Source organism: Vigna angularis, chromosome 9 (genome assembly GCF_016808095.1).
Source record: "Vigna angularis cultivar LongXiaoDou No.4 chromosome 9, ASM1680809v1, whole genome shotgun sequence".
Taxonomy (NCBI): domain Eukaryota; kingdom Viridiplantae; phylum Streptophyta; class Magnoliopsida; order Fabales; family Fabaceae; genus Vigna; species Vigna angularis.
The window spans coordinates 10,931,903-10,941,121 of NC_068978.1; the positions used below are offsets into that span (position 1 = coordinate 10,931,903).

The 9,219-nt window shown below is 34.8% G+C and overlaps 1 pseudogene; it reads right to left on the bottom strand.

Moving 5' to 3' along the window:
• Window positions 1-194: 194 nt before the first annotated feature.
• On the bottom strand, window positions 195-5,509 carry LOC108337162 (metal tolerance protein 1-like; annotated as a pseudogene).
• Between the last annotated feature and the right edge of the window lie 3,710 nt (window positions 5,510-9,219).

The window sequence follows — 9,219 nt, forward strand, 5'->3', positions numbered from 1 at the left end:
CAATTAATTTTATTATTCAATTACTTTATATTTTGAAGTAGATTAAAACTGATTTCCGGGATACAAATTTTAAGTAGAAGTTATCATGTGTAAATGATTTTAGTTATGACAGATTTAAAAAAATATACGATTATCTAGTGAACATTATATGAAAATTTAAAATTATTTATCATAAACTAATTTCTCTATAGTCTTTAAACTTTTAAGGTCATGTTAGATATAAATTAAATTTATTGAAGTTCCTTTCTTATATACTTATCTTTGACATTAATGTTTTTGGAATTTATTTTTAGGGTTAAATATGTTTTTTGTCAAAGTATCACACGATTTTGGGTTTAGTCTCTATTTGAAACTTTGATTGTTTTTAGTCCTCATAGTTTTGAAACTATTACTATTAGTCCTTAAAATTGAACGGTGTTAACTTTTGTTTGATGTGGCAAATAGTGAGGCCACGTCTTATGCCAACTTGCCTCTTCACTCTCTGCCACGTCGATTTTAACATTGTCCAGCACCATGTTTGCATCTGCTTCACGTTTGATTTTAACATGACAAGATAGTAAAGCCTTTTCAACTGTAATGGCCCAATGTGCAGTTCATGAACAACCACCACGTCTTCCATATCCAACAGTCCCCTTTCTAGCTCAGTAGAATCTATCCCACGAGGCATGCTCTCCATCAAGACTTCCAAAATATTTCGCAGCATATTGATGGTTGTCACCAAAACTATTATTGAAACTATTAGAGTGCAAATTATATCAATTATTTGTCACTCGGGTTTATACCATATTACCGCTCCCCTAATCATTACTCCAATACTCTAAATAGAATCTCCAAGGACATGGAGATAAGCCCTTGTACATTTATGTTCAATTGCTTCTTCTTCTTAGTTTTTGATTCATCTTTTGAATGATGATCATCGTGATGGTATGTGTGATCATGTTTGTGATGGTGCTCATCTTTTGCATGTTTTGCATCATGATGGGTAGAAACTGTAAATCCATAACTGTGGCCATGTCCATCTCCACGTCTATGACCATGATCATGACCCAATAACAAAGCCATGATGATATTAACCACAAGACGCCGAAACTAAAAACATTAAGAAACCATCCACGCTTCTAGGACCAACAATGATTCTATTAATGGCTTCATATACCAGAATACCAACAAGCAACTATATTAATTGAATAGAAACCAAGGCACAGAGAATTTCTATTCGGAAAATCCATATCAATGGCGCGGTGTAGCTTCCCATCCAGTAGCCCACAAAGAAAATAAGGAGATGGCAAAGGCTGCAACATCAAAAAGCAAACGTGCTGCATCAGTCAGTATAGCAAGATTGTCAGCTTTGATGCCACCAACCACTTCACCGGTCATAAAAATAACACAAAAAATCACTATCATAAGGAGTTTTTGTTGGCAACAAGAAGGCAAAAGTTGGCAACTTTTAAAACTCTATTTCTTTCTTCTGCATTCTTTCAAATGAATTCTTACAAGTATTTATGAGCAAAAGTTTGCCTCTTCAAATGCCAGAAATAAATCATAATGCCTATTGAGTAGGTCTGCCACCTAAAACCATTAATACTAGGAATACCAAGCAACAAGAAATAAATTTCCTAATTTAAGTTTCATAACAAATCACCCCCTTAAATTTAAATACTCTTCCCATTTCTCATTCTAATAAGATTTTTACAATTCTCCAGCAGTGTGGTCGGTAGTGGCTTGGTGAATATGTCTGCGGCTTGAGCTCGGCTTTCAACATGCTCCAGCTTGACCTTTCCTTCTCTTACTTGTTCTCGAATGAAATGAAAAAGGACGTCGATATGCTTGCTCCTTCCGTGATTAACTGGGTTCTTTGCCAACTCGATCACCGACTTGTTATCAACTCGGATCATAGTCCCTTCATCTTGGATCACTCCCAGATGCCTTAATAGATTTAAAAGCCAGACTGCATGACACACGCTCCAAGAGGCCGCCACATACTCTGCCTTGCAGGTAGACAGGGTTACAATGGGCTACTTCTTAGACATCCAAGTAAAAGCCATATTTCTAAGTAGGAATACATAACCCGAAGTACTTTTCCAGTCATCAACATCACCACACCAATCGTTATCCGAGTAACCCACTAGTCGATAGTCATTTGATTTTGAATAGAAAAGACCAAGTGATAGGGTTCCTCGAATCCAATGTGTATAGCTTGGATCCTCCATGAATCTGCTCGTTATCCCAACACTCAACATTAAGTCGGGTCTCGTGCTTGTAAGGTACCTCAGACTTCCGATTAAACTTCGATATCTCCCAGAATCAGCTTGTTCTCCTTCATCAAACTTCGAGAGTTTAGTGCCCGATTCCATTGGAGTAGAAACCAGGTTGTAGTCCTCCATTTTAAACTTCTTTAAAAATTCAAGCGCGTACCTTTCTTGGGATATAAAAATCCCTTCCTCCGATTGCTTCACTTTCAGGCCAAGAAAATATTTCATCAAGCCTAAGTTTGTCATCTCGAACTCTTTTTCCATTACCTCCTTAAACTCCTTAATCAGCTTCGTGTTGCTTTTGGTGAATATGAGGTCGTCGACATAGAGAGCAACTACAATCATATCCTTCTCTGATTTCTTTGTGTACAAAGCATGTTCATACGGACATTGATCATACCCGGTTTTCTTGAAATACCCGTCAATTCTCTCATTCCAGGCACGGGGAGCCTGCTTTAGTCCATAGAGGGCTTTTCTCAATCTTAGCACTTTCTTCTCATCCCTCTCTTCATGTACCCGAGTGGTTGCTCGACGTACACCTCCTCTTTCAACACTCCATTTAGAAAGGCCGACTTCACATCCATATGTAGAATTGGCCATTGGTTCTGAGCAGCTAATGAGATCAGGAGTCGGATTGACTCCATTCTCATGACAGGAGCAAATACTTCATCATTGTCTATTTTCTCCTTTTGTCTATAGCCCTTTACCACGAGTTGAGCCTTATAACACTCAACCTCTCCCTCAACATTCATCTTTTTTTTTTATACCCATTTTTCTCCAATGGGTCGAACTCCTTCAGGAAGGTCAGTCAGTTCCCAAGTTTTGTTGCGTTCAAGCGCTCCGATCTCCTCATCCATGGTTGTTCTCCACTTCTCTTCTTGGACAACTTTCTCAAAACTCAAATCTTCAGAGTTGGCCAGAAGACATACAACATGAACTTCATTTGTAGTGTCGTATATTTCCTGTAGACTTCTCATCCTAGGTTGTTGTGGCTCGGTTTCTTCATCTGAGGACTCGGTGGTTGTTGTTGTTGAAGGTACAACAATCTCCGAGCTAGTTTCTTTTTCGACCGGGTTACTCTAGCACCACTCCTTCGTTTCCTCCATGTGAACATCTCGGCTCACCACTACTTTCTTGTTAACAGGATCAAACAGTTTATATGCTTTAGAATTTTTATCATACCCGATAAATATGTACTTCTTGCTCCGATCTTCTAATTTTGTCATGTGCTGACTTGGTACTTACCCATAGGCCACACTACTGAACACCTTTAGATGAGAGACACTCGACTTCACACCACTCCAAATCTCCTGAGGCATCTTCTCGCGCAACTTTGCATGTGGACATCTTTTTTGCACATAGACTGCGCATTGTACCGCCTCTGCCCAAAACTTCTTCGGCATATTCTTCCCTTTCAACATAGATCGAACCATGTCGAGAATGGTTCGGTTCTTTCGTTCTGCTACACCGTTTTGTTGCGGAGAATATGGAGCTGTCAATAAATGCTTGATTCCATGTTCCTCACAGTATTTGTTGAACTCGGCAGAAGTGAACTCGCCTCCTCTGTCAGATGGAACTGTTTTGATGACTTTGTTTGTTTCTTTCTCTACCATCACTTTGAATTTCTTGAAAGTTTCAAAGACTTCTGACTTCTCCTTCAAAAAGTTAACCTACGTCTTCCTTGAGAAATCATCAATGAAAGAGACGAAGTATCTCCTACCACTAAATGATTGTGGAGTTATTGGCCCACACAAGTCGGTATGGATCAGTTCGAGCTGCTCTTTTGCTCGGTACTCAGAGCTCTGTGGGAAAGAAGTCCTCGCTTGCTTTCCGATCACACATTCTTCACAGAACCTCTTTTCGAATTCCATTTTAGGCAGTCCGAGCACCATCTCCTTTTTCACCAGCTCGGTCAACCCTCCGAAGTGAAGATGACTGAACCACAAATGCTACTTCATGGCCTCATCCTCCATATCAAGTTGCATGCATTTGTCTTGAACTATTTTCAACTCAAGTTTATACATGCGATTTTTCTTCATTTCTACTTGGGCGATGAGCCTCCCGAGTTTATCCCTCAGTCGTAATTCTCGGTTCTTCATCAGAACCGAGTACCCCTTCTCCATTATCTGTCCCATGCTCAATATGTTGCTTTTGAGATCGGGTACGTAGTATACATCTCTGATCTCTCCGATTCACCCATTTTTCTGTTGATACCATATCGTTCCTCGACCTTTGATGGTTACTTTCGAAGCATCGCCCAAAGAAACGGATCCAGACTCCTCCTTTGAAAGTACTTTGAATAAACTCTCGTCGCCATACATATGGTTACTTGCGTCGGTGTCCAAGTACCAAACCGAGTTATTAGAACAGCTCGGTTTCTAAAATGTTTGTCACTAGCAGCAATCCTTCTTCTTCTTTCTCGGCAAGGAAGTTTGTTGGCTCCTCTTTTTCCTTCTCTGACCTACAATCCTTGGAAATATGGCCCATTTTTCCACACTTGTAGCATTTTACCGAGTAGCAATCCTTGACAACATGCCCATACCTTTCACATTTATAGCATTCAATGTTGTTTGTGTTTGTCCGACCACCCCGAGTCTAACCTCGACCACCTCGGGCCTGACCTCGGCCACGCCAGTTTTGTTGGCCGACTTGCTCATTTCTTCGTTCTCCTCTTCCTCTACCACCTGGGTTTCTCCCTCTTCCTTGGACTCTGGTACTTTGAGCATAAAACACATTATCCTTTTTTATTGTCATCTTCGCCTGAAGAGCCTGTTTAAGGGACTCCCCCTCTTGTTTTTCCGTCTCTGCTCATGTGACCCAACAAGCTCTTCAAGGGTAAGCGTTGATAGGTCCTTGGACTCTTCTATTGCACATACGATGTTCTCGAAATCATCTGCCAATGACCTTAGAATTTTTCCAACAACTCGGTTTGATGAATTCTTTTAAGTGAATTCTTAGAAATATTTATTAGCAAAAGTTTGTCTCTTCAAATGACAGAAATAAATCATAATACCTATTGAGTAGGTGTGTCACCTAAAACCATTAATACTAGGAATACCAAGCAAGAAGAAATAAATTTCCTAATTTAAGTTTCATTAACACTTTCGCATAAAAGTTCATCTTTCTTTAGAATCCTTGGAGATGGATCCGGCATCTGCAAACCCACATGCTGCTTCCCCACAAATCTTTCTTCCGCCATCAGGAAAATCTCCACTCATCTCAATAACTTCACTTTGCTGAGAGCTTTGTGCTTCCATCTACAATAAAGGATTCTGGCACGTAACGTGTATATATGTTTTCTGTATCACTTAAAACAAAGCAACACCCTTTTTTATATAAGGGTCAACCAGTATATCCAAAGTATAAAACTGAAACCAAAAGCTATGGAATAATGGGACAGCTGCCAAATGTAACAGCTATACTAGTTTGGCTTAACAATACGTATCATTCTAAAACATTTTAATATAAATACATAAAAATATAACATTTATTTCACTGAAGGATAAATTTGACGCATACAGTACCCCTTTGGACTGAATAGAAAAAAATAATTGTATATTCCTTTTGCATTGAAAAGATACTTGCGTCTCTATGTTCAACTATAAACTGATAAGAACCTTAAGAAAAGTACACATCAATAAGAACCTTAAAACAGAATTCCAAAATAATCCGCATTGATAGCCACCAAAATAACCTAATTAGTAATCTCTCTCCCTCCTGATTTTGATTCTGAATCCTTCTTTCATTTTCACTCTTAATATAGCATGGTATGTTCAAAAATATCAGTTGACCAAATTTTTTCACAAACAAAACCATAACAAATATATTTTTAATATAATTATTCTATAGATCAATGAATTTATTATATATTATAAATTGTAAATAAATAGTTGCATAATTTTTTATACATATATTAACTACTCCAATTTAATATGCAGGTGGCAACTTTAGTTAATTTTCAGCAGTAATATTAGATGCAAATCTTCCAAACTAATAAAATATGTTTTGACACACTTTTATTAGGATGACAATAATATTTATTTATCTGTTTAAAAAGCATTCATAAGTATTTTAAAACTTATTAATACACGTGAATATCTACTAGAAAAATATATTTTATACCACTTTCTTGAACCTATATTGGTAGTATTTTTATGAATTTTTTATTAGAGTTGATTTAATCATAATTCAAATTTATTTAAACATTTACTTGACATATTTAAATTAATTAAATAATTAATTTATTTTCATCGTAACATTAAACAGTAAACTATAACATTTCAATTGATATGTACTAATCGACATATACAATATATTTTACAATTATTATTACTTAATTTATTTACTCATTTTTATTATATTAATAATATATATATATATATATATATATATATATATATTGTATATATTATTTTGATCCCTGTGTATTACACCGTTTAATCTATATATTTGTTTGTTGATTATTACGCATGCACTAAAGATAGAAGACGAAAAAGGAGATTTTCTATCTTGTTATGTGATTGATATCTGTGTTTGATTGGTTCATTTTGGCTTTATTTTCATGCCATATCGGTCATACGTCATGAAGATTTTAAAATATGAAAACAGAAACAGACTTGACTCTATTTTTTTAATTCTTCCGTTTCACACATTGCAGTCTAATATCAGCTAGACATTCTTCTTTTTCTCTCAAAAACTCATCACATTTAACTTCGTGACAGTTTTATTTTCCATTGATTGTTAAACCCAACAAGATAATAAGAATACGAATAGTAATAATCTGGAACATTTTTAATACATACTAAATATTCACCTAATTAATTAACCTAATTTTATATATTTTTGTTTTTTACCCAACATTTAACTTTGCGACTGCAAATCTAATTCACCCCACATCCGAATTCCCACCGCAATTCTAACCATCCCATTTAAGGGATTCCAAAAAAATAAAATAATAAAATAATACCATATCCATTTAATTTACAATTCATATGAAAATTAGGATAAATAATTGAAAAAATGCATGGTATGAGAAAAACTAACGAGACCAATGAATAAGTATCAAGTGGGCAAGGCTCCCTCTAAATGTAAATAATGAGTATTGGAGGTTGATACATTTACATTTATTTAACATGATTTTTATAATTTTTTTTAAAGAAAGGAAAAGAGTATAAAATAAAAAAAGATAGTATTAAATGAATGTAAAAAAATTTATGTGTGTTAAAGAATCATTTATATATTTATAATAGGAAAATAAGAAATAATTTTCTTACAAATATATATAAATTTCACATATCACAATGACATATTAATTTAGAAGATTTGTGCATGAAAATTAGCCAAAGTTGTTACCTGCTTAAAAAACAACCATATAATAATTTGTTTGCTTTAAAATATTAACAAGCCTCGTATTATTTTAAAGCCAAAATTGTATACTAAAAGAATAATGATATAACAGTGATATGCATCTGTAAAATAAATAACTACGATGAATGAAATAATAAAAGCAATTTAAGCATTATTATTACGTATGTATTAAAGAATAGAAGAAAAGAAATGAACAGCTGGAGATGTAACAAAGATAGTAAAATTTCCAACCTGATTGCAAACAACTATGATTAGAGAGGAAAGCTGACATCATAATAATTGACTGCAGAAGAAGGGTGAAAGTACGATGTTGGGAAAAAGCTGGATTTAAGTATCTTAAATGGTGAACAGAATAAAGTGATTTGATATATGATAGTTTATATTGTTTAGGTTTATGTCAAGAATCTGGTATGAGGTAATAAATTTGGTTGATTGGATTTATTAAAATACATGTGGTTTGGTGTGTTAGTGCAGAATGGTTATGGTAAAATATGTCTAAGTATGTAATGCATTGGACTTTTGGGAGAGGGTTTTCAAAGGTTAAAAACTGGGGAACGAATTGATAAGAGTTTTAAGTGCTGTTGTGCTAGATAATATATTGGATTAACAGGTAGAAATGCAGATGATTTTGAAGCTATGTGATTGACGAGTGAGAGACTAGCATGTGGGAACAAAGTATTTAACAAATTTTTTTCTTTTTTCAGTGCATTACCAATTCTGTATAACAACAACTTTAAAGTACATTATCATGTAACTCAACTTAGAAGTATAACCAAAAATAGAGAAAAAAAACAAAAACTGACGCTTACATCAACAACCCTTATATTTATTGTATATATTAATTTATATATACGGTTAATCTATGTTTGATAATCTATATCACATTAATCTTCGCTAGAAAATATAGTATAGATAACTTGTTGGTATATAAAATTAAACATTTAAATTCGTCACAGCTTTATTTTCTATTGATGGTTAAACACTCAATAAGATAATAACAATACGAAAATATATCCAAACATTTTAACAATCCCGACTGGAACTTCCCTCTACTTCTCTTCCTTTATATATCATTCTCTTCCTGCACTCTCCTCTACTTCTCTTCCTTCTTTTTCTCCAGCAGGGTAGCTTTTCTCTTGATTCTTTTTGGTTAAAGATGGGCTAGGTTAATATGAAAATCTTGTAGGGAAAAAGTTCTGAATACAAAATAACAGTTATTGTATCAATTTTAATTGTAAGTGTAATCGGGTGTGTATTTTTCTCCCAGACAAGCTTATACCTTTGATTCCCGATAAAAAATATTTTCTTCCTAATAAAAACTTTGGTTCATCTATGTATTAATGTTTTTGAGAATCTGATCTCACCTTGCTTGTGGCAATGTGCACTGCCTTATCTATACAGCTTCCAATGTGCAGGGATGTGGAGAATTTTATGGGATTTTGGATCTGTGTCTTAATTATTTATTGGAGAGTCTGAATTTGGTGTTTTGGGTAGATCTCGTGGTTTTTGTTGATTTTCAACTATTTTATGATCAAATGGAGAGTTTGTGAGAAAAGGGTACTCATGAGTCAGAGGATGAGAATATCTAGTCACAAGATAG